This window comes from Gymnogyps californianus, chromosome 2 (assembly GCF_018139145.2).
Source record: "Gymnogyps californianus isolate 813 chromosome 2, ASM1813914v2, whole genome shotgun sequence".
NCBI lineage: Eukaryota > Metazoa > Chordata > Aves > Accipitriformes > Cathartidae > Gymnogyps > Gymnogyps californianus.
This window is the reverse complement of record NC_059472.1, coordinates 105,115,873-105,139,951: the sequence shown is the minus strand read 5'-3', so window position 1 is coordinate 105,139,951 and position 24,079 is coordinate 105,115,873. Positions and strand designations below refer to the sequence as shown.

Genomic DNA, 24,079 nt, shown 5'->3' with positions numbered 1-24,079 from the left:
GATTGCTAACTTTAAAATCACTTTTGCTTCTTTCCTGCATAAGAAAAATACACTAGTTTAAAGTAACATCATTTCCACAATGTGTCACAGTAAACTGAAATATCATGTTAAAATATAACACAATCAAGAAATTTCTAATTGGGGACAACTGCAAAAGTCAATACCATATAGGCGATGGATATTACATGGCTTCTATAACTTGGGAAACATTTAGGTAACACAACAGAGGGGGCTACCAAAAACCTATGACAGCATCAGTATCTCCTCTGGAAGGGTATAACAACCTTCACTTCCATTGGCAGACTTTTTGGAAATATCAGTTACCTATTCCAAAACAAAAATATATTTCGCGAGACCATGAAAATCCCCAAATTATTCTTCATGTTCCTCATTTTCATTTCACATTTGCACCTTACTGTCCTTAAATTCAGTACTGCAAACGAGTTTGCATTCAACACTTCAACACCTGTGCTGAGCCTTAGCAACACAAGTGTCTAGAAGCAGAAAGCTGTGCCTCCACACACAGCCAGGCCAGGCCACCGCAGTGCTAGTCTTCCACCCATATGTCTGATGAGAAAGTTTCCCAGCATGGTGCAACGCACAAGTCTATGGCAATAAGGTAACATGGGATTTCTTTGTGGCTTTGAGCAATTCAACAAGTGGCTCTAGGCAAAATGTTTACTGTCTCCAAAAAGGTCTACAACACAGCTGTTCGGCAGGCACAAGGACAGCCATAAAAGTCGATGTCATCTTCCAAGTGCTGCCTCCACATGGGCCTACCCAAAACTCCAGAGGAGCCCCAAGGAACACAAATGGCAGTGACTGACCGCCCTGAGCAGGCCTGGGTGCTCAGAGGCCATGCTCACCAGTGGGGATGCACAGTCAGCCTGATCTTAAGAATAGCTTCAGGAAACATTGTTGGTCTTACCCACAGTGTAAAGCCAAGATAATTAACATACTTCCATAAACACCACAGTAGAAATTACTTAGGCAGAAGGAATAAAACTCAGGCTGGATTCTCAGGAAAATCGTTCCACCAGTGAAATGTATTAATCAGCAGAAGTTAGTGAGAGAAACAGTAGAATAGCCCACATCCTCAAAAGGCTGAAGCAGGGGATGAAACACTTCAGAAATAAATTTGAATTGCAATTACAATGCTTCATTAGACACTTCGATTGCTCACTGTAGAGGCCAAAGTCACAAATTCCCCTGTATCCTCCACTGCTGACATTTGCATCAGGTTACTTCAGGTTAAAAATCGAAAGATGTTGTCAGAATTATGATTCATATTAAAAGTAAACCATAAAGAAAAAAAAAACAGCTGAACTCCAGCGTTATGTAGGAACATACTTGATGGCAAACAAATCAAATTTATTATTTTTTAAAAAACTCTGTCATGATTGGGTTTTTTGCATTTGAAAATATGGGAGATGTTTTTGAAGCGATAGAGGTCTAGGAGGAAGGAAAAGCGTCATTACATCCATGTAACTTCACTAATCTGATGTGAGGAGGTTCTGCGCCATAATGGGTTCAGGCATCGTGCCCAAAGAGCTGAGAGTCCCTTATCTCCACAGCCTCTTCTATATAAAAAAAATCAGCAATGCCATCATCTCTACTGGTTGCTGCACTTTCTCTGCTTTGTAGATATGTAGACAAAAAAACAGAATTCTCATTTTAGATTTTATCTACTCTTCTTCCCTGCGGAGTTCTACTTCTAGGTAAAGTTTACAGGACATGTCTGCGACACTAGGAAAAGGACAGTTTTGCAGAGCTTGCAGTTTTGAAGAAATTCATGGATAAACTTCACAGGAAGTTTATTCTGTATCTAGGTCTGCTTCTCCGTATTTCCTACTTTCTAAACACTTCTTTGCAAGCTTTGATGCTTTCACTGTTCTAAAGCAAGACAACTGTCACGAGAACTCACTGTTTAGATACTGGAGTTTAGTGTAAGTAGGTCTTGACATTAATTGATCAACTAGTCAATCTGTCCATTCCATTTGTAGTGTAAACATCAAATAAAGTAATTTTCCTCTGTGGCATTTTGGAAATATTCTGCAGTGCAGCCTTTGCATCCGAAATAAAAAAAAAATGTGCATTTTTTGTTCCCTGTTGTTCATTTTAAGTATATTCCACTATGGGCTCTCCAAGCAATTCAGTTAAACAGTTCATTTAGAAGATTCAATACTCTCAGCTGTTTATACAAGAACTCTGCATAATCTACTGTGAAACCTAGAGGAGCCTAGACCAGGGTTTCTTTGTTGTCACCTGGTACAGCTTTTGTGGTTCTCCGCTAAGGAAGATGCCAAGGAAAAAGAAAGAAAAAAGAAAAGAAAAAAAAAAAGGGGGGCGGGGGGGGGGAGGAACGCAACCATGGCAGGCAGCAAACTTGCATGCGGCTCAAGACTGGAATCTAAACTGCATGTAATTGTTAGGGGCAAAAACTGGAAGAGAACAGTGCAGAACCACAGGTTACAGAGTTTTTGCCCGAGGAAGAAGCTGTAATTATGTCTGGTCTCAACTGCTAGCATTATGAAACTCTCTAGTTTACCACACAAGGAAATATTTTTGGTCATACTCTGCTCTCTATGGCACACATAAATCTAATGAAGCTGAAAGTTTATCCCAGACTTGCATCAACGTAACACAGCAGACTGTGTAAAGATTTACATACGCATCCTCAGCTACGACGAATTTCAAATACTCCTCATCACTGAGCATTTTCATTATGTAGCTGATCATCATCAGATAAAAAATTCACAGCAACTCTGTCAAAGACTTTTGAGACACACAACATTTTGAGAAGAGAAAAGCAGTTTACACAAAAAACACTCTCCAGATTTCAATTAAGCCAATACAGACTAAAGTACTCAAAATACACAACTTGTTTTTTAGCAATACTGATACAGCAATTCCTCCTTGACAGAAACTTGACACTGGTTCATTACACCTATGGAAGAGGCATTCACAATGTTATTCCCAAATACCATACTACATCATAACAGTTAATTATTCAATGAAGAGCAGAACCAAGCAACATTTGTTTATTCCAACTCCATGTTTCCAACATGTAAACTGCAATTGTGGTAATGGTTTATTCTTTAAAAAGATAGTCACAGGGAATCAAGCAAATATTGTAAAATTAAACCTGTTTAAATCATCTTCAAGAAAAGTGTATAACTATATTCACATACATACATGCTCAATTAAAAAAAAAAGAATCAAACTTAGCTGATTATTTATTACTTTACAGAATCGGTTCCCTCCAAAGTCATCGAGGCAGTGACTAAATTATACTTATGAGGAAATACAAGTCTCAACAAAAATAATTAGACTTTTTAAATGAAATTGTTAATTCCAGATGTTACTCTATGTGGAGGAAAAAAAAAAGCCAAAAACTGTTTGTACATTATTTCTCTATCTCCAAAACTTGTAACAATCCATGTCATATATTCCACCCAAGAGAAAGTTATAAACATACATGCAAAGCCCCATAAACTTCCCCTATGTCAGCGTCTACTCCAGCTGAATTTTACATGGCCCATAAAAACCCTCTTAGCACAGCAGCAAAATCATATAAAGCAAAGATATGTTTTGTTCACTTCCCGTCTATGCTCATGCAGATATCATCCCTCTTCCCTGTCCTCTCTCTACATAACTTACCAACCAATGCTGCAATTTCCTGGGACTATCTTTGCGCATTCTTCTACTCTCCAAGGTAGCTTTAAATCCACTGGCTGATATAATGCTTATAACTATTATTTTAAACACATGGAGGGAGGGGGTAGCAGTGCATTAGCAGAATGGGTATTTCACCACCTTTTATGGGCTAAGGAAATGCCCATAGGTGATATCCAAAAGAAAGTTCAAATAAGGGACGACTGAAAGCAGCCTTCATGAAAAGGCTGAGCCCCAGTTAAAAAACCTTTGCAAAACTAAGCCATATATCTATTTCTGTAAGATTGCTCCAAAAATAAATCACATGACTAAGGAAAAAACAGCACAGCCAGCTGAGGGGAATGCCAGACAACTCACCCCCTTCCAGCCCTTTCTGTTAAGGTTATTCGTTGTTACTTCTGTCACCTCCCTAATTCCTCTCCTCCCATCTCTTACACGAAGTCTGCACAGCAGAAGTCCCATGATTTCTGCACAGTTACTTAGAGCTCCCATGGAGAAATCAAAGAATAAAATTCCATCAGGTTACCCACACTTCCCCATAACTAGCATTCCTGAAGTGAATACTGATGAGACAGGACTGCCCAGAATACAACAGCTGGTATTACTGATAACACAAAATAATTTAGAGCTTTTCTCTTCCGTCCCCATAGTAAACAGCATTTTTAACTTTCCTACTCCTGAACCAGCGTTCTACGTTTGCTGCAGGTTTCATTTCCAGAAAAACATTTAAGAGTTCCTACCATGCACACAGGCCAAGTAATAGGCTATTACCCATCTACCCTCTAAAATGGCTTTCAGAACAATAGGGCTGACCACAACTTTTTGGTAACTATAAAAAGTGATTATGTCAAGTCTCACTCACACAAGGACAAGATGAATACACAGTGAAGAATGTTCCAGAAATAGCAAACACCATAACACAGGAGATTCTCTGCAGCTCTTCCATACGAGAATAATTTATTGGAAAACATACTATTGCTGCAGAAGTAGCACAGTACTTTAGCCAAATGACATTAACTGAACATATCACACACATTTAAGTACATACACAACTACCACCAGTGAATATATAAATTTTGCAAAGCCCATGCTACATGACAAGAATATGAGACGGTGGCAGAGAAATGAAAAACACCAAAGGATTTTTACACAGACTGAAATAAGACATTTCTGGCTGTTTCACTCACATTCAGAGATTATTTCTACAGTGACAGACACAGCACATATATATATTCACACACACACAATAAAATGTACACAAATAGCTGGTTATATTACTATCACTACCATTTACTATTACCAAATAACTTCAGATGGATTGCAAAGACAAGAGAGTATTTGTTAAACACCCCATTTACTCCCCATTCATTCAAGGCATTTCACAGACAGACAGACAGACAAGCAGCCCAAGCTAGAGAAGAGACATTTGACTTAGGATCATGCAGCCTGAGCTGGCAATATCCCTCCCAGTGGAGTCTGCTCCTCACTTGTGACTCAAGTGAGGGCACATGGAGATGTTGGTGAGGAAAAAAATGCCTAATTGAACCAGCTGAGTAAAGTTCATGTCAAGAGGAAAAAATTGCTATGATCTAGTAGCACAAAATTGCCTTACTGTATGAGCATAAGGGGCCAAAGAATACCAGAAAATGACAGAAAGAGAGTACTTTTCCCCCCCTTATTTAAAATATTTGGTGCTATAATTTTAAGCAGCAGAAGCCTTTGTAGCTTCTCAGACAAAAGAAATCAGGGATCTTCATTGTTTTAATAAGAAACTCTGCCTAGGTACCAGGGTTTCAAAGCTATACACTTTTCCAAAACAAAAACTAAAAAGGAAGTTTCTGCCAAAATGACCTTACAGAACTTACATAGATTTAAAGAAAGAGGTCAGAAACGTGCAAAGCACCTACATTCAAGGTTTATTTCAGTGTAGAAAATATGGCTCAAAACATACAGTATGCCTCACTGGGTCAGCACAACGTCCACCTCACCCACCCAAGCACTTCATCGCTGTGTCAAAGGGAGACACTATTCAAACAGAGCAAGCCAGCCTTGCCCCTTCTCTGTCCTGCTCCCTCCATGCTCCTGCTGTACCAGGGATGCTGGAAGGTCCAGCCCTGACCCATCCTCTTCGTATCTGTTAAATGACCTGTTTTCCACTAATTTTGTCAAACTCTGCTTTGAACACGCTGCTACTGTCTGCCCCAAGACGTTCTGCAGCACCAAGTTCCAGAAGGTCATACTCCCCCTTGTTTAAAGTACCTTCATTTGTTCATTTTAAACTCCCACCAGTGCTGACATTTGTTAGTTTCTGCACTGTGGGACCGCATGACTAGTTCCACCTAGTTCAACCTACCCACCATCTTTACGGTTTTGTAAAACCTTGATCATATTCCCCCTAAACTTTCCATTTTCCAAAATGAAGAGTCCCAGTCTTTTCAGTCTCTTCCCAAAAAGCAGCTGTTCCATCCCCTTGACCATTTTGGTCATCCCTTTCTGGACATGCTGGTGTTCTACCACGTGCTTTTTATACATGCTGGGACCTGATACATACTGTTTCAAAGTTTCAAGTTAACAACTGAAAAGAAAAGGATAGATTTGCTCCACAGCCTGTCCAACTCACACAGCCTAGCACTTGGGCCTCTAGATCTAGATTTCCAGGTATAGCTGCTTCTAATTCCAACTGCCAGAAAACACACATTGGTTATGAGCTGAAAGGAAAATGGTACTGGCTCTCACACACAAAGCTGTTCACCTTAGCTCTCTCACTTACAGCTCTGAACTAAAAAGTTAAAAGCCAGACGGACACAAGGCAGCACAAGATGTGACAGAGAAGCAGCAGCACAAACGTAGTCTGCCACAGGGTTCTGGAACGGGGGTCTGCAGCCTCAGTCACCCTAGCAAGTGACCTGCCTGGACGGAGCCATGACTGAGCATAACGGCAACTTCACTGCTCTCTAACAAGAGACCGGACCTATGTCTCATGTATTATTCTTTCATGCCACATACATTTGCACTTGTCATTTGTAGACAGTTCACCTTGGAGGAGGTCCTTCATCTAGATCATCAATTGCATGTGCTCTTCTCAGCGTTTTAAAATCTTGAGAAAAAGCGCTATCAGCTTTCTTTGAAAGATGGTTTCCACAGGATGCAGATGTAATATAATAAAGTGTTTGGAAAAGACTGATCATCAGATAAATCTCTCTCCCCACTTTAAAGTTTGAGGTTGGCCACCTCAAACTTTAAACAACATACACAAACTTTTTCATATTTGCTGGTTTCCCAGATAGTTTCAAGTCTTTCCCCTTATGATCTGGCTGAGATTTCAGTCCAGAAAACAAGAGGTCCAGGTCTGCCTAGAGGTGGATGACACCCACACAAGAAAAACAGCGCCCAAGGGGGTCTGAATGCATGCCCATTAGCAGCCCTGACACTCCTTCCAGCAGGCAGAGCAGCACACCTGCTGGAGAAAGGAAAGAAGGCTTCCTTTCTCCGGCCAAATCCTCACTGCTCTCCTTCATCCAAATATCCCTAGGAATCACCCGCCTGTAGAGAGCAGTGGTTCATCCCCTCTCTTCCCAGCAGGAACAATCAGGGGCCTGTGGTCACTCCTCACTCGCAACGTAAAATAGCAGCAGCTCTCACATTTTTCCATTTCATCAGTTCTTCGCATTTTTGTTTCAACACCTTCACTTATCCACTGCACGTGAATCTGTATTGGTGGAAAAGCAATTAGGAAACAGATGGAAAGTCCATTAAGACAATCATTACTCCAGACACTGGAAAACTTGTCTTTTTCATCCTCATCTCATTGGCAAACCAACACTTTGTTCTGTGTGGGAAAATACTGTACAAAGGAAATGTCTGAAAGCAGCAAAGGACTATGTGCATCATGAAAGCTCAGTGTTTGTCAATGGCTTTTTTCTTTTTTTTCTTTTTTTTGTTACACGAACTGGCCTTGACATCTCTGAGGCTACAACACTGCTTTTATTACACGAAGATTGGAACTCCCACATATTCAGACCTAGACATCTGAAGACTAGAATTCACATCTATAAATAACAGGCAGAAAAAGGCTATTTCTGAATATACCTGGTTTATCTTCAGTTCATAGGAAAAAAAAAAAATGTTGAAGGCCATAACAAAAGTAAAAATTCAGAGACATCAGATGTCTACCCTTGAAACGCTGACAGTTAATTTTTTTTTTTTTTAAATCATCTTCACCTAGAATCTCTAATCAAATCTGTTTCCACTGCAGATGAATTCTTGCAGGTACACAAAAACATCAACCAAAGTACATGCTTCTATGTATATTTCCTCCCTCTGTCTGGATAATCCCTAATGAACCCATTTACAAAAGCAGTAAATGCACAAAGGACTGCAGCAATGTACAACCTAAGCCTCCTATGGCATGATGCAGTTAGTTACAAGGCCAAATACCAAAGACCTATGTCTCACAGTAAACAATTTCTGGTGTGGTAAGAAAGAACCAGATATTTAAAAAAAAAAAAAAACCAAAAAAAACCACCACACCCAAACCAACCAAACAAAACAAACACCACCAAAAAAAACCAACCAGGAAAGTTACCAAAATCCGCAAAGCAAGTGGAGAAAGGGAGAGCAGAAGCAAAAGAAGAGGTCAGACCCAGGCTAGAACAAGGACAGACAGCAGCAGCTGTGTGCCAGAACACTGACCAGGAAAAACAGCTGAGAGGGATGAAGATGCACATCAGTAAATCAGTCACTGAGAAATGGAAGAAATATTATTAATACTAATGCAGTGAATAATTTTAGCAATTTCATATAGGCTAATTTTGCTACACAGCTTAAGCTTTCGCTCTTACCCTCACAATCCTGCTTGAGGCAGGTGTGCTACTCTAATACATACTCAATTTGGCACTTTTAAGCTCATGCAGGTACTCTGTTGTCAGCGCTGCTACCTTTCAGATACATCTTTTTTCCCCCCCTATCCTCCAGAGAATGTCAGTGTTCAGGCTAGAAATACAGAGATAAGCAAGTTGATAGTTGCACACTTCATACACATGTGCATTTAGCAGCTGCTGTACTAAGGAAGCATGCACACTGAAAGTGCATGTATCAGGCAAGTATCAGTCATCAGTCAGGATCTGCCTTCTGTAACATCACTATGCTACATCTTCAAGAAGTAAAAAATAACATGCTTTCCAAGTCTGAAGGAAAATCTCATTAAAGGTGATTCAGTAGGATGGAAAAATGGCAACTTCAGTTCAGTTTCCTCCTCTCCCCACATACATCCTTATTTAACTACTTCATTTCAACCCAGGCTATCAGTGTGGCTCTTGGGACCTACTGACACAGACAGTATTAATGACTGCATGCAGTCTACCTGGCCAGTGTACTTTGAAAGGCTAGAGTTACACTAAGCAGGGAACAGAGCACAGACCAGCATCTGTGGCCAGAACATCTTCACTCAACACCTATGCTCCCCACCCCAAAGTACGTACTTCAATTTATTCCCCTAGGCCAGAAGCAATGGTATTCCAAACACTCCTGGTTCAGTATGTAAACAGCTCTAGTTAAACACACAATCCCATACAGATTACCATCTGCACTAATGATAGTAACTCATACAGAAAACAGCACTCTGCATGTGTGTGTATGACTGGAATTACATCCTTAACTATTTCCTCATGTTATACCGTTATCTTACTTCATATAGTTAGGACTGTTCCAATCAGTAATCTAAAACAATATAACAACTTAAAATAGGCACATTTTCTGCACTCCATTAAACCTGAGGATCCAAAATTTTGTATTCAGTAATTTAAGAAGTGGGGAAGAACCCAATGTGGAACATAAAAATCTTCATTGTGCACTTTTGGGTAGAACTTTCACAACATCTAGTTTCACTTCTTTGCTGCTACTTTACTGAAGCTTTGCCATTTTTTTCCATCAAGTTATAATCAACCATTTTCAGGAAACAGAACCAAACTAATAGTACACAGACTTCTATAAAAAAATTTTTATAGGATAATGTAAGCGTCACTCCAAAAAATCAGAAGTGTTTACTCAACAATCCTGCTCCAGGATGTAATTTCATTACTTTCATCGGACGGCAGACAACTTGTGGTTAGCCATTTATTTTGTATTTTTCCTGGTGTTCCTGTGTGGTCTTGTCAGATGAGTCTACAGGAACACAAGCTGATGAAAAACACTCTACTTGCAACTGTAGATTTTGCATACCTTCTATTTATTTTCCTCTGATATTACAAGATTAATTGTACTGACCACTCTGAACACATCTCTCAAAGCGTTTCTCATGTGAAAACAGTACACTAAATCAGAGTCTCAATCATATTCCCTTATTGCTACTAACCACAGATGATATTGTACAGAGTCTGTGCTCACCTAAGCCCTAACAGGCAAATCGGAGGAAACTTTGAGAAAGCAAAGGCTAGTTAGTACCAGGTAGGTTTGTATTTTTACTGAAAACATGAACCACATACACACAAAAAGAAAAGAAAAAAAAACCACAAAAAAAAACCCCAAAAACCACCGAAAACACCCAAGCAACAGTGTCAAAACTTCCCGGTTAAAACTATCATTCATACTACACCACCACTTTCATGATGCACAACCATTTAAAAAATGCTAAGGAAGAATCAAGGTTAGCCTGATGGTAACAGATACATTGCTCACTGCAGCAAACAGCAAAAATAAGGGTCCTCTTCTGATTCTCACACTGCTTCCAGCTCTAACCATCCTTCCCACTCTGGTACCTGAATCAGTACTATGGAAAACAGGCTGTTCAGGCTCTGGCAGACATGCCTAGCACAAGATGCAGTCGCACTTTGCCATACAGAAAGAGAAAGCACTTGCCATGTCAGATTCAAGCTTTACCTTTATTTGGGAGAGGACCTCACAGTAAATGTATTAAATTATATAATGTTCAGTTCACATGTACATTCCGATGTTTTGCCTGCAGCTCTGAGAATAAGAAAAATTTAACAGCAAAGCATACCATGTTATGGTAAAAGAATGCGTCTATAGCAAATACCTACTTCTGCTGAACTGCAGATTTTTTATACCTAAAAAAATTTAAATTAAGTTACCCTTACATCCACCTTATTATTGTAACCATTTTCAAAGTCACTCCAATTACAGCCTGGAGATAGGATAACATCCTTGCCTGCCTGTCTGAATGGTCTCCACCTTTCTGATCAGCTATTCCCATTCAAACATTAACCTCTGGTAGGAATACAAGAAAACAGACATCTTGACAAATGACATCAATTCCAGTCACTGACTAGTGCAGGCTGCTACTAACTGGGAGCCCTGTGTGCTCCCACCCAGCCAGGAAAAGATTTGTTGCTACTGGCCTGAGGCTTGGAACTTCAGTTCCTCTCCTCTGCCATGTGAATGAACCAGGATAATGTAAAATGGCCTAAGCACAAGGATCACATTCAGCTACATCTAAAGCTCTTGTGGAAATGGAAATCAAACACAATAGACATTTATAAAGTTATTATACAGTGCCTGCTCTGTAGCTGATTAACTTGCTCACTCATCCAAGGACAAATAGTTAAACTATTACATTGAGAAAAACAATTACATAAAACGCAACTGTTACTTAACTCAACTGACTTGCTCCTTCCTTGTAGCTCAAAATAACTATTCACTTTAAATTTCCAAATAATTATCCTAGTTATTTCCCTGGCACCAAAATCAGGATCTCTTATCACAGTGAGTAAAGAAAAACTCACTAAAACATACGTTGAACTTGACCTTCACGATCCTTTTTAAAGGCCCAAAGAATCCACTTGAAACCCTAAATTCTTCCTTCTAACGACCAGGAAGCTCCACAAAACCCTTACTCTTCTTATCAAATACTCTCCAATTTCATCAGTATCACTTCATCAGGGTTCTTCAGTTTCCATTCTCATCTGTTGCACCAAAGGTACTTTCATATTAGCACACTGGAAAAGTACTCTGTTCTCTCCCCCTCTCAGAACAATGACAGTTTCCTTTAAAGCATTCGTAATTTTTACTCTATTGTAGCTTAGATTTATTTTCTTGCACTTTTAGAGGATTTAATTCATTATCACAACAGTTACTGCTCCCTCTGCCCCACAGAAAAAAAGAAAACATTCCCAGAACAGATTCTTAAAATAAAGGCAATTTCTAAATCACAGCAATTTACAGAAGTAACAGTCCCATGGTACACTTGCCAAAACCTGAAACAGTTTCATGGGAACGTACAACAAAATACAAGTGAGAGTAGAGAACGCTTATTTCAAAGGCTCATCCTGGTTCTGACATCCAATTGTTCCACTATGTTCTTCATTATTACAGAGCACATCATGTAGTACATCAATATTGCTACTGAAATAAAATAAAACTTCTGAAGTACCTTCACTGCCCGGACACGTATGTTTGCAGATCTGTTGACAAGGCAGATCTGTTGGCTGGTGGTTTTATAAATGTTGTGAAGAGAAAACACAAATACTGTTTTTTCAGGACTTGAGGTGTATCTCTGAACGTCTAGTAATAAGAAGAGGTAATCTTTCAAAAGAAAGCTACCAAGTCTCAGTCTAGCCAAAAGTATTAGTCAGCAGGTATTCATCACTCAGATTTCACTCAAAATGCCAGGAAGGTCAGAATTTTTACTCTTTCAGGATCTTTGATCTGGCCAAGTAGGCTTCATCACAGGCAGCAAGCCATTTGACAAAATGAAGCAACAAAGAGCAATCAGCGATACCGCAGCATTGGGCAAATACAACCTGCAAGCGTACAGTTAGCTATTCAAGATTTGTATGTCGGCTTTTTAGTATTATATGACTTTCTTCATATAATGCAGTTCAGGGCAGGAAAACCTGTAAAATTTTCAGTCTGTTTTTGTTGTTCAACCTGACACTATATATCAATGTAGCCCTCTCCCTCTCCTTTACAGCAAATGTACAATTTCCAAACGAGAATCCACTTTTCCACAAACACATAAAACCTTACTGACCAAACCACAGTCAGAACGTACACTGTTCTCCCGAGCAAGAGCATACACAAGAGAAAGAGAAAACTGCCTCTTGCTAACATTCTTTCAGCAAAAATTTACAATCCCTTAATTTTGCCATTCAAACAAACCTGATGCCTCCAGCCATAAGAAGCCTAGTGCCTGTATGCTTGTTTTATTTGTTAATTTTCATTACACACAAGGCTTTAAGGCAATAAAATTGTTTATACGCTGCAACCCTCAGCAGCAGAGAAACCACAAGGAATTCACAGATGTGATTACCTTCTTCCAAGTTAAAAGCATTACTTCAGAAACATCAGCATATAAAATGAGTTGAATTGCTGAGGAATGAACATACCTCAGTTTGTCCACCAGCCAAGTCTCCAGACGAACTGTTGTCAGCCTGGTTTAAACAAAGGGTTGCTTTAATTAGTGAAATATTACTAACTGACAGGGCAAATTCCAAAAATACTTCACTACAATTAGAAACCTTTTTCCCCCCATTAAAACAAATTTTAAATAGCATTTAACCCCTACACGGCCACATGGGTGTGCTCTAAGTATATCCATTTCTCCTCTGTACATCAAACAACAGTTAAGTAAGCAATAAAAGTGTTTCCCAAAGCATCAGAAAAAGCTTCCCAATATTATCACCAGAGGATCAAGGTTTCATTACCAAGGATTCATTTCAGTCCTGTTTCAGATCCCACTGGGACTGAAGTTATTCCAGTCCAGCTCTGCACTGGGGGGGTGGGGGGGGCGGGCACAATGCATAAAGGAAAGCAAAATGCCAAACAACTGTTCAAACCAGTTTTCAGTTCAGGTTAAGTTCAATTCACAGCTTATTACTATACTAACTGTAGTTGTCACCTTCCCGTAGCTGCTATTAATTTTCCATCTTTTCACTTTCCAGAAACTGTTCAGTTATTCTTTCACCACCTTGAGTAACTGCCACGTTCACCACGCGCCCATGAGACTCCAACCTGTCCCCACGCAGTCCCCCACGCAGCCACCAGCATGTAGTGTTTACACATGATAGCAACTTGAACCGTGGAAATAAAAATTTACTGCTGACAGAACAGGTAGTAAGATATCAATACCAGTGCAGATCTTTTTAAACAAAGAAATATCATTTTGCAAGCAAACAAAGGGTGGAGCTTAATATTTTTTTCTTAGAACAAGTGATAAAATCCTTTAAAGTTAAGCCAAACCAAACCCTGGGATTTAGTAATCTGAACTACTGTACACTATACACTCAAGCATGACAAATGAATCTTTTCCATGCAAAACATGCACATATACACAAGATACTAATTATATAATACCTGTACAACAACATACAGATCCCCTTTTTGTTCTTACTACTTGCATGTGCTGCATGTCCAGACAGATGACTTCAGACTAAATGAAACGTCTTTCATAATGACATTTTGCAGAAAATTTAAGATCTTTCTATTACTCTGCCTCTTTGGAAGACGGCTGTGTTTAACTGTCTTTCTGTGACTGAATGTGGTCACAGGAACATCCTCGGTGAAAAGGAGAGGACTGCTTACAGACTTCTTGGTTTACGTGAGGTATTCCCCAAACATAAGGCTCCCTGAACTGAGATTAAGATTTGATTCATGCAACTCACTGTTCCAGTGACCCCAGTCCCAGGCAGGAAAGGCAATCCTGCAAGGTCATCTAAGTGAAAATTTCTAGCAGAATCAGACTACCTGGAATTTAGGCTTACACTTACAGTTATCCAACTCATGCCATTATTTATAGCAGCCATAATTTCCAAGCATTACAGCCAACATGAGCTTGTGTAGCTTATAATGTACAACAGTGCTTACTTACATCATGACCTATGCTATGACTTCCTCTTCACTGTTGACTGATCTATCTACATCTAGAAGCAAGTATTTCCACAGAGACAGCAACATGCAATCATCCTCCAAGGACCTCCAAAGATCCTCATATTGTAAGTCCCGATATCTAACATAGTTCTCAAAAAAACCTAATTTTTGCAGCTATTACAGAGTTAATTTTCTTTCACTCACTCAACTTACTTCAGTCATCAGCTTCTTTTGTTCAGGAGACATTTGTTAAGAAAGCAATTACATTATTAGGAACCAGTTAATGCTGCTGTAAAATGGTGGCACTTGTCGATTTTTTTTTTTCTTTTTTTAAACACTACCGTATCATCTATGAAAGTCAAATGCAAGACCTCTCAGACATAAAAACCCCACACTTTACTTGGTTTACTCAAATTTAACCTCAAATACACAAACTCCTGCTAGCAGAGGCCCAGTCACCAGTGGGTGACAAAAAGTCACCTTGAGTTTAGGGGGATTAAATCGCCCCCAGAGTTTCTTTTAAAAAGGCCTCTGTGAGGTGGGTGAGAAGAGTCCTTGTACTCTTCCTTTAGGACCCCAAAGCAGCCAGAGTGAGCCACCAACTACAAAAGCAGAGAGATAAGGGAATAGTGTTGCATCTAATCAAAACTGAGGACAGATTGTAATTATTCATCCTGGAACGTGGCCAGACCCCTTGGTCAATCACATTTATGAACAAAATTCTGTGAGATCTTAAAATAACAAGAGAACTGCAACACTCCAAGCCAAAGCAAGCACCTCAAATCTTTAAATGTAGATGTGTAAGCAACACAGGGAAAAATTTCACTAAGTAAATACTACAAGCTTATGCCAGGACTCTGGCTGTTACATACTGCTATTTTCTATCTTGAACAAGAAATAAAATCTTCACTTGTGGCATGATATACCCTCACAGAGATGAAAAGTTCCAAACAACACATGCGCACACACAAATCTTTCCAAAGCATCTTCTGGCGTGGGGGAAGAGGCAGGAGACCAAACCTCTCTGTAACCTGACCAGTGCTATCTAACCTGCAGGATAAGCACCCAGGCAGAATTCTGAGAAAACCCAGTGTGAAGAAAATCCTGATACTTTTGGAAAATCTTGACTTAAGAGCAACTTGAGAGCAGGCAGGGCAATACGAGTTCAACAGAACACAAGTTTAACAATCTTTAAGAAGTTTGGTTGAGAAACAAAGCATAATATTTGATATCACCAAACCCTTGTCTACTTTCAGGTCACATATATATAATCCTTCCTACTCATATTTAAGAAGTCTGGAGTTGAACTAAACAAGAAAACCTGATGATGTTCATGAGAGTGTTTAACTATTGTGGATTACCGATGAAGAAAACTTTCCTAAACTCACTGAGGTTTCAACGCAGTATCCATGTCCTACAGGCAACCACACCATTATGCACTGAGGCACACGGGAGGCTGAGTGCTACTGAACAATTTTACTTCCCTCATCCTGCAGAATACACGGTGTTCTGGATGCAAACACAGATGGACTAGTGGCCGTTTCTTCAAGAATCATAGCTTAAATAAGAGTTGTGTAGCCCTGCTTCCCATCTACATTTTTCTTGCATTCCCTCTATCTAGTCTGGAACTCCAGCTCAGCAGACAGAGAAATGTCTTCCTGCAGGCAAGAATGAACAATCTCTCACCAATTACAGAGCCATGTGTGGGCTATGAGCAATTTTCCAAACATAAAAGGAAGGAGGGAATTTGCTATCCATATACTAACAAGCTAAAACAAGCCAACCTGCAGATGGAAAGGATCAAAGTGTCTGTTTGAGTCACCTCAAAATTAATCCCCTCCAGGAATGTTCACCACCTCCCCCCCACACACACACTACATCCCCCCAGTCCCTCCCAGAGCAAGAAGTCAAGCTCAAAGAATGCATCTAGCTCCTTTAGATTAATACGATACTCCCCAGAATACACACACCCTCCTTTTCCCTTTGAAAGACTACTTTCTTCCCCCTCCATCCCCAGACATGCACATGCAGATAGCTGAGAGACCATTTTATCCCCATTGTCTATCAAACATTATGCTATGCTTCATCAAAAAGATTCACTGCAGGTTCAGGTTGGAAATGGCACCTGCATCACACAGAGATATGACTGTCCTTTCCAAATTCTAAAACAGCAAAAGTAATATTTATCATCTGTAATACAGATTCTTTGAAACAAATTTGCTTTATAAACAGGAAAAAGTGAACATGAGAAGCTAAAGATATTAGGAAAAGCAAATATACGCACTATGACAGGTAGTTCTTCTAGTATTTCCAGGATATTATTCACATTTGAGCTGCCACTGCTCAACTGTATTTTACACAACACCTTAGTTAGACATCAGAAGGGCATCTGTGATGTCAAACCCTTCTACATCTTTTTCTTAGGCAAGCTGAAAACTATCATGATTTGGAGAGGGCCTGAAACGAGATTCTTGTTCTGCTAAACTATGGACAAAAAAACCCTACATTCTTCCCAAAAAAGCCTTAAGCAGCTCAGTGTTAGCATAAACGGCCCAGTTTCATTCCTACAGAAGCGTCAAAATTCCCATTTTTTGCAAAAAGTGTTAGAAACAGGAAACCTAGTAGCTGATGGAGTTGGTAAGAGCTACAAGAGTAACATTAATACAGCCAATTCTCACCACATCAGAACACTGGCCAGATTAAGGAGGCAATGCCACTGGGAGTTTATAAGCAAATCTATCCTGCTATCACCTACATTACATCCATCAGCTCCACTATACTGAAGAGTGCATAATTGGGGAAATTGCCACATATAGAATGATGTGGCTCACTGACAGGCAACATCAGTTGCTCCAACAACTCATGAAACAACATGAGTTGTGCCAGGCAGCATTAATAAGAACGCAGCGATGGACTGGGAACAGGGGCTTTACTTTCAAATTCCACTCGCGAAATCCATCCTTGGGCTTTGAAGTTCTCTCATTTCATTACCGCTCACAGTTTGCCACTGAATACTTTGCAGAGAGACTATACACAAAATCAGATAAAAGGAAGCTAAGACACAAACCATTTCAGCTACCATCCTGCCATTTGGATCTTGGAAATGTCAAAAGCTCCCTGCCTCACCACAGACCTCTGGGGAAACGTGGACAAATGGCTTAGTTTTTCCATGCAGGTGTGCACCATCTCTAAAATGGAGATACCAGTTTTTTTAACATTGGGATGACATGCAGCTAAGTAACTTTGAGAAGGAGCATAAACTGTCCAGATACCACAGTAACAGACAGGAAAGAAGGTTAATATATTTGTGCATGAACATACTTGAAATGTCAGCAGTAATCCAGTTTCACTACACTTACAAAAGAAAGCCAGCAATAAAGGAGGAGGTACTCAGAGGACTGGTTTCTAAAATTATATCACATTTTTGGAAACTCTGCTGTGTATATGAACACCAGAATTAATAGAAGAAAAGGTTTGGGCTTTTTCTTCAGTGAGCTAGTATATTTCTCTTTCCCCTTTAGAAAGTTTCAGTCATTTGGTTAGGAAACAAATTTGTATACAACTATTCATGACTAATCAATAATCTTGTTGCTATGACATGGATAACAAATAGAATACAGCACACCTTAAAAAAATTATTCAAGTACAAATAATGAAGAGAAATACAAAAGGCATCTTGAAGTACTTCACCTGGTATAGACCTTATAGTCAAATAATGTATTATTCTTCAGAGTATCTTGCTGAAGTCCGTATGAGTAAAGTTCATCTGTCATTGCCCCCTCCCCAATTTATTCATTACAAATACATCACCCTAAAAATTAAATCTTGATTCCTAGCAAGAGACAAGTAACCAAAAGAGCCAAAACACAATCACGAAACGCTCCTTTTACTCCTGAAGTACAGAACACTGAGTTAAACAACACATAACTCAGGTCTGCCAATTCTTAATCTGCGTCAACACAAAGGCATAACAGCATACATAGACTCTGTGGCCCCAAAGTGATCTCAAGTGTTGCATTTCCCAGGAACTCTATATTCAAAGACCTATGCAGGTTGAAAATATCACCCCAGCAATGCTCTTTCTTCTCTAGGCCTTTTCATACTGCTTTTAAGCAGGAGTATTTTCATTTTTCCTCTGCTTTCCCACTGACTGCCTCTCTCTTGAATACCTTTTCTCTTGCTGAATGCTGCTCAGCAATAATTACGATACCTAGGAAATTGTCTGTGCCTCTAGGCGACACGCCTAAATCTGTGAAATCCTCAGTTTGTATTCTTGTAACCTCAGTCAGGTGAATTCACACTTTTCCCAATCATTAAATTTCTTCATTAACGAATGGATCCAGCTACACCTGAAATACTTCATTATATCAGCAATATCACACTGAAGTTTAACTCCATCTTCATGTGAGCATAACACTTTTCTGTCAGAAAATGCAAGAGAACTTCAGTTCTGAATACAGTAAGTCAGAGTTACTTGAACTGAAACTCCCAAATCTATTAGAATGTACAGCAAATTTCATGGCCATGGTAAACAAATAAAACTGGAGCCAAATTTGGTGTCATTAAGAAATAAATGGAGCAAGCTCACTGCTCTTCTGAGAGCTGTCAAAAGATAGTTAATGACTCACAGGAAAACCTTGATTTGCTCTGCACACATACTTCTTTTCCCTCACCGCTTCAAGTTCAATGAAGTGAAAAATTCTGCCTGCTTGAAAACTCCTACTCTACCTTGAAATGTTTTTCCCTTTTCAGCTCTATAGGTCTTCAGAGCACTTATTCATTAGGGAACAACTACAAATAACTGTAACAGCACCCACATGGGTAAGCCAAAGCAAGTAAACTGAACAACCCAAAAATGTTAATACAGGCAATGCTCCCTCTCCAAGCAAACTGTGAAAGAAGCATCCATTTCCTTGAAAGACTTGAAGGAGAAAGAAATTGTTCCAGGACGCCCAGGAAAGGAATGGCATTCATGATACTTAGAATGGAAGCCGAAAGCAGAGGAATGTGACTCAAAGCTCAGAAGTGCCATCAGGAATGAGAAACCGCATTTTCTCACTGGAAAGGGTCTGATTCTCAAGAGTGACAAGGCCCTCCAGCTCTCAGCTGTTCCTAAACTCCAAGATTAAAAGGAACCATGAGGCCTTTCTGCCCGTTAAGAGCTTGCCCACCCCTATTAGCAGAACTGCCTAGCCTCCCCAAGCAGCACACTTCACTGGGCCTCCTCTTCTCCCACAGCAGCAACACCCACAGCCCTGCTCTAAGCACAGGATGCACAATTCCACTTGGTTAAGCAACAACAGGCATCACCGTGCAGATGACACCTAGGAACCTGAAGTTGCTTTGCAAGAGGTAGGAACAATTATTGCCTCCAAAAAGACAGACAATGGATCCCAATGAGGCTAAATGTCAAACTCTCTCACTGTGTACCATTTTACATTTCAAGCTATGTTACTGATGACAATATCAGCATGAGTCAGTGACATGGAGAACGTGTAACAGTGAAGTCTGTTTTGCTTCAATTTCAGTCCTGTGCTCCAAGCATTAGTCATCACATTCTTTAAAAACAAAATAAAACCCAATCAAAAAAATCTATTAAAAGGAAGAAAAGCCATGAAACTTGAGTAATACCAGCTCAGCCTAACCACGTTTTCTACTAAGCAGAATAATTATGTTTTCATAAAATTTCACACCTGCAGAGAACACAGTTTCACTTAAAAGCACACGGATAAGGCACTAACCAGCTCAATTGGGTATTTATATGAAGTGTTAATTCATTAAACTAGGGATGACAAGGTGCTTTCCCCTTCTCAAATGAGCACAAGCCATTAAAAAACAATTCTCAAAGATGTTTCTGATTATTTATCAGCTCCTTCTGGCAACACATTTCTTTAACCACAAAATCACTGACTATTTTGATACTATTATCTTAAACTAGACTATGAATCAACATTTCAGTCCTGGTTTTCCCCAGAAGTACTGTTCTGTACTTGCATATTCCAGATGTTACAGCTGAACACAGCCACTCTTTCCCAATTAGCTCCGAAATTTTCTTTCTTGGGGAGTAGCACACTATCTCCTGCAGGCCATAATCAAAGCTGGGGTGCCTCATGACCTAGTCTCTAGCTTTCAGGAAAGGTCAGCTTGTTGACACACTTTATGCCCCTGACGTACAAAAAGAACAGATATTATCTCTTTGGGACAGAACGAGCATCTGCATTTCAAAATAAAACTGAAAGTAACAACATGCATACACACAAGAAACAGTCAAAGTGTTTCAGTTACATAGAAATAAAAAGTCAAAACTGCATTTTTAAAAATTACTGTTTTCTTCAAAGTACCTTTGCACAGGAGAGAAAGCAGGTATTTGACAAAAGAATACTCACAGCAAAAGCCAAAAGTTTTTGGCATGCTACTCTTGTGCTTCCTGAGGGATGGAGTTCTAGCTGGCTTCTGGCACGATTCCTCTAGAGATTAGTTTCTTTAGAGAGAACTACAAATCCCATGATGCACTTCAACACTAACGATAAAACCATTGTGCTTCAGGAAGGCCACTACTTGGAGAAAATTCCAGCGCTTACGGGGGGGGCGGGGGGGGAAATCACAAATGAAGCATATCCCATGAAGCAGCACAGAAGTAAAAGCAAAATATTAGATTGAAAACACCAAATTTTTAAGCCTCAAAAGGCAAGAACTCTATGGAAGAAAATTAAGTTTCCAGCCAGAATTAAACCTATTTCTTCCCCTGCTCCATCATTAAGCATTTTGAAACACATATGTAATTTAATATAGGCAGACGAATCTTAACATAAGATTCAAGCCTACACACCTAAGTATGTTTTTGTACAGCAGACAAAGGAGTGGCAGGACAGCTCTGAAGTATTTTAAGTAACCACGGTATATAAGACAGAAAGAAATAAGACAAGTAAAGGAATATTGGCATCCATAAAAATACTGCAGAACACGAAAAGCTCTCCAAATAATGCAGAACAGCTGGATTCAAGCTGCAGCAAGGCCACTGCTGAGTATCTGCTGAAAGGAAACACCTGCAAGGTTACAAAAAGCACAAAACATGGAACTCTTTTGAAAATGACTACAGAATTATTGTCAGTCACTTCTTTCCAGAGTCATAACTTATAAAGAAAGTGTATGAGACTTGCCAATATTTACCTGTCATATTTTACTTACAGATTGAAGATGCATTTCTAAAACAGCTGTATTGCTGATATTTGAAAAATACAATTTTGCTTTCAACAAACCATAATCAAAGAGCAAGAGCAGCTAAGATAGAATAGTTTTTAGATGCCTATAACCTTACAGCTCAAAAAAATCCAGTATTTGGACTAGACAGGAGAAAGCAGAGAGGAATTTTAAGAAACAGACTAATAACAAATCTCAGTGTTTCAATTGAAATCTACTAATCTAAAAATGTATTACTTAAAATCCAGTCTACTACTAAAAACGTACATCCTCCCCCAGAGTTTGATCTTAAACACCCTAATCTATTGAAACTGTCACTGGAAATGCCAGGTTTCCCAGAAGCTAAATTAATAGGTCATAAATTGTAATTGACTTTTCATCTTCCAAATCAAATCCATCTCAACTGAAAATAAAAATTCAGAAGGCTGAGAGTTGCTGATAGCTGCAAGAATAAGTGAATGACTGCAAAAAAGACAGCACACCTCAGGAAAGGCTTATTTTTAATTAGTGAGATACCTTGTGTTCATAAGGAAGTGTTTTCAGAGTTTTTTCAAACACGAATTACATTGATTACATACTAAAATCAACAGCCATGAATTTAACCATAGACCTAGTCAGGTTCCAGGCTCTCACTTCTTGACCATAGCAACAGGCTGTGTGTTTGTGAACTAAAATCAGATAACAACTCCTTCATCAAACCCAAAGGGAACAATTTGTTACTGAAATCCAGGCAGCTGAAGTTTCTCCATATATGTGTAATAAAAAAAAGGCAAATTACCCATAACCTGGCAAAAGTACAACGTCAACAATTTGTAAAAAATTATATTTGGATTGCAAACACTATAGAAAGGCTCAGATACACCAGTTAAACAAAACCTAACACATATGTTCAGGAAATCACATGTTCCCAGATGTACAAGCACACAATACCCACAAAGATATTCTTTGCTCTCACAGTTACTATTTTCAGGACACTGACCGCTAAGAAAGCATCCTGTAACAAGCCACTATCACCTATTAATTATTAAAGCTAGACAAAACAAAAGCTTGGATGCACACAAGTTTTATTTCCATGACTAATTCCTTTACAACTTGGGGAAAACTCATATAAGGCCATGGAACAGAGATCATGTCTCCCTCTTCATTAGCCCCAGGAAGGGCAGAAAACAAGGATGCCCACGATGTGGTACAGAGCCTAACACTGCTAGAGCTAGGTGTTACAAACCAGTCCACCTCCAGAAGAAACTTCTAATGGAGTAATCCATTAGCTTGTGGTTGGTATTAAACAGCCAGGAATGCTTGAGCTATGCCTGGCCAGAGCACCTCTCAGCCTCTCCTGGTACAGCAACTCCACTTCATAATAAAGCACCGAAGCAGGAAGGGGAGAGTCTGCATGCACAGCATACAAAGAGGGAAGACCATAGGACCTCTAAGCCAGTACACTCTCCTGTGATACAGAAGGCTCAGGTTCAAGCTCTTGCTCTCCTTTGCTTCCACACTGCAGACGAGCACCCCAAACACAGTCCTACAGTATCTGTCTCTTCCTGGCTCCATGAATACTGGATTTACTACAATGGTCTAGTCTCAGATCCCAAAACCAACTTTTCCCCCTCCCTCCTTCCCAGTAGGATGCCCTCATTTCCCCCCACCCTCCCAACTACCAACTTCTCTCCCCAATAGCAACAAGTCATGTCCACTGGCCACTACAAACCCAGCTGCTGTCCTGAAACAGGAGGACTTACGCTAGCCAGCACAGAGGACTGAGCTACTGACACTGCAGCTGCCAGAGGACAGGAGGAAGAGGAGGAAGCTACTTCTGCAAGGACAAGAAGCAACAGCAGCAACCTGACACTGACCAGCAGGCTGGAAGGAGGTGCAGAACGTAGCACACAGCTGTCTGGGCCCTCCTCATCCCCTCCAGAAAAAAGGTGGCAAGCCAGATGGAAGTGTCCCCTGGGCCACTTTCAACTGCAGCCACCTGCTGAATCACTAAAACAGAGATACAGAAACCTGAAGGCAGGAAAAAAGCCTCAAAATGTATTAATCAGGATGAATACAAGTGATTAGGACACAAAAGTGTCCTAATTTGGCAATCAAGAAGCCATGCAAAAACCTGAAGTTTTTGACTGAGATATTTTCATGCTGAAAGACAGAAGGTGTAACATGCTTTATTTTTTTTTATTGGTGCAAAGAAACACTGCTAGAGAAAATATTTCCGCAGAGACCCTTGTATCCAACAAAATGATATTATGCAAATGTAAATAGCCCTCATCAAATTACACACTAGTGGCTTCTTTTTTCACCTTACCTTCTCAAATGAATTTTAGTAGTACTAGCTGCAGAAAAAGGGCAAGTACAGAAAGACCTAAGGAAGAAGGAAGCC

The 24,079-nt window shown here is 39.7% G+C and overlaps 1 protein-coding gene across 5 annotated transcripts in view; it reads right to left on the bottom strand.

Moving 5' to 3' along the window:
* The window catches only part of TNS3 (tensin 3), a 237,686-nt gene that overhangs the window by 173,875 nt on the left and 39,732 nt on the right, over positions 1–24,079 (bottom strand). Inside the window, exon 2 of one of the 5 annotated variants that reach the window (XM_050892618.1) lies at positions 13,017–13,061. The exons of the other annotated variants lie outside the window; for them this stretch is intronic. The gene's annotated coding sequence lies outside the window, so the exon portion shown is untranslated. The remainder of the gene's footprint in view (positions 1–13,016; positions 13,062–24,079) is intronic. 5 annotated transcript variants of the gene reach the window in all.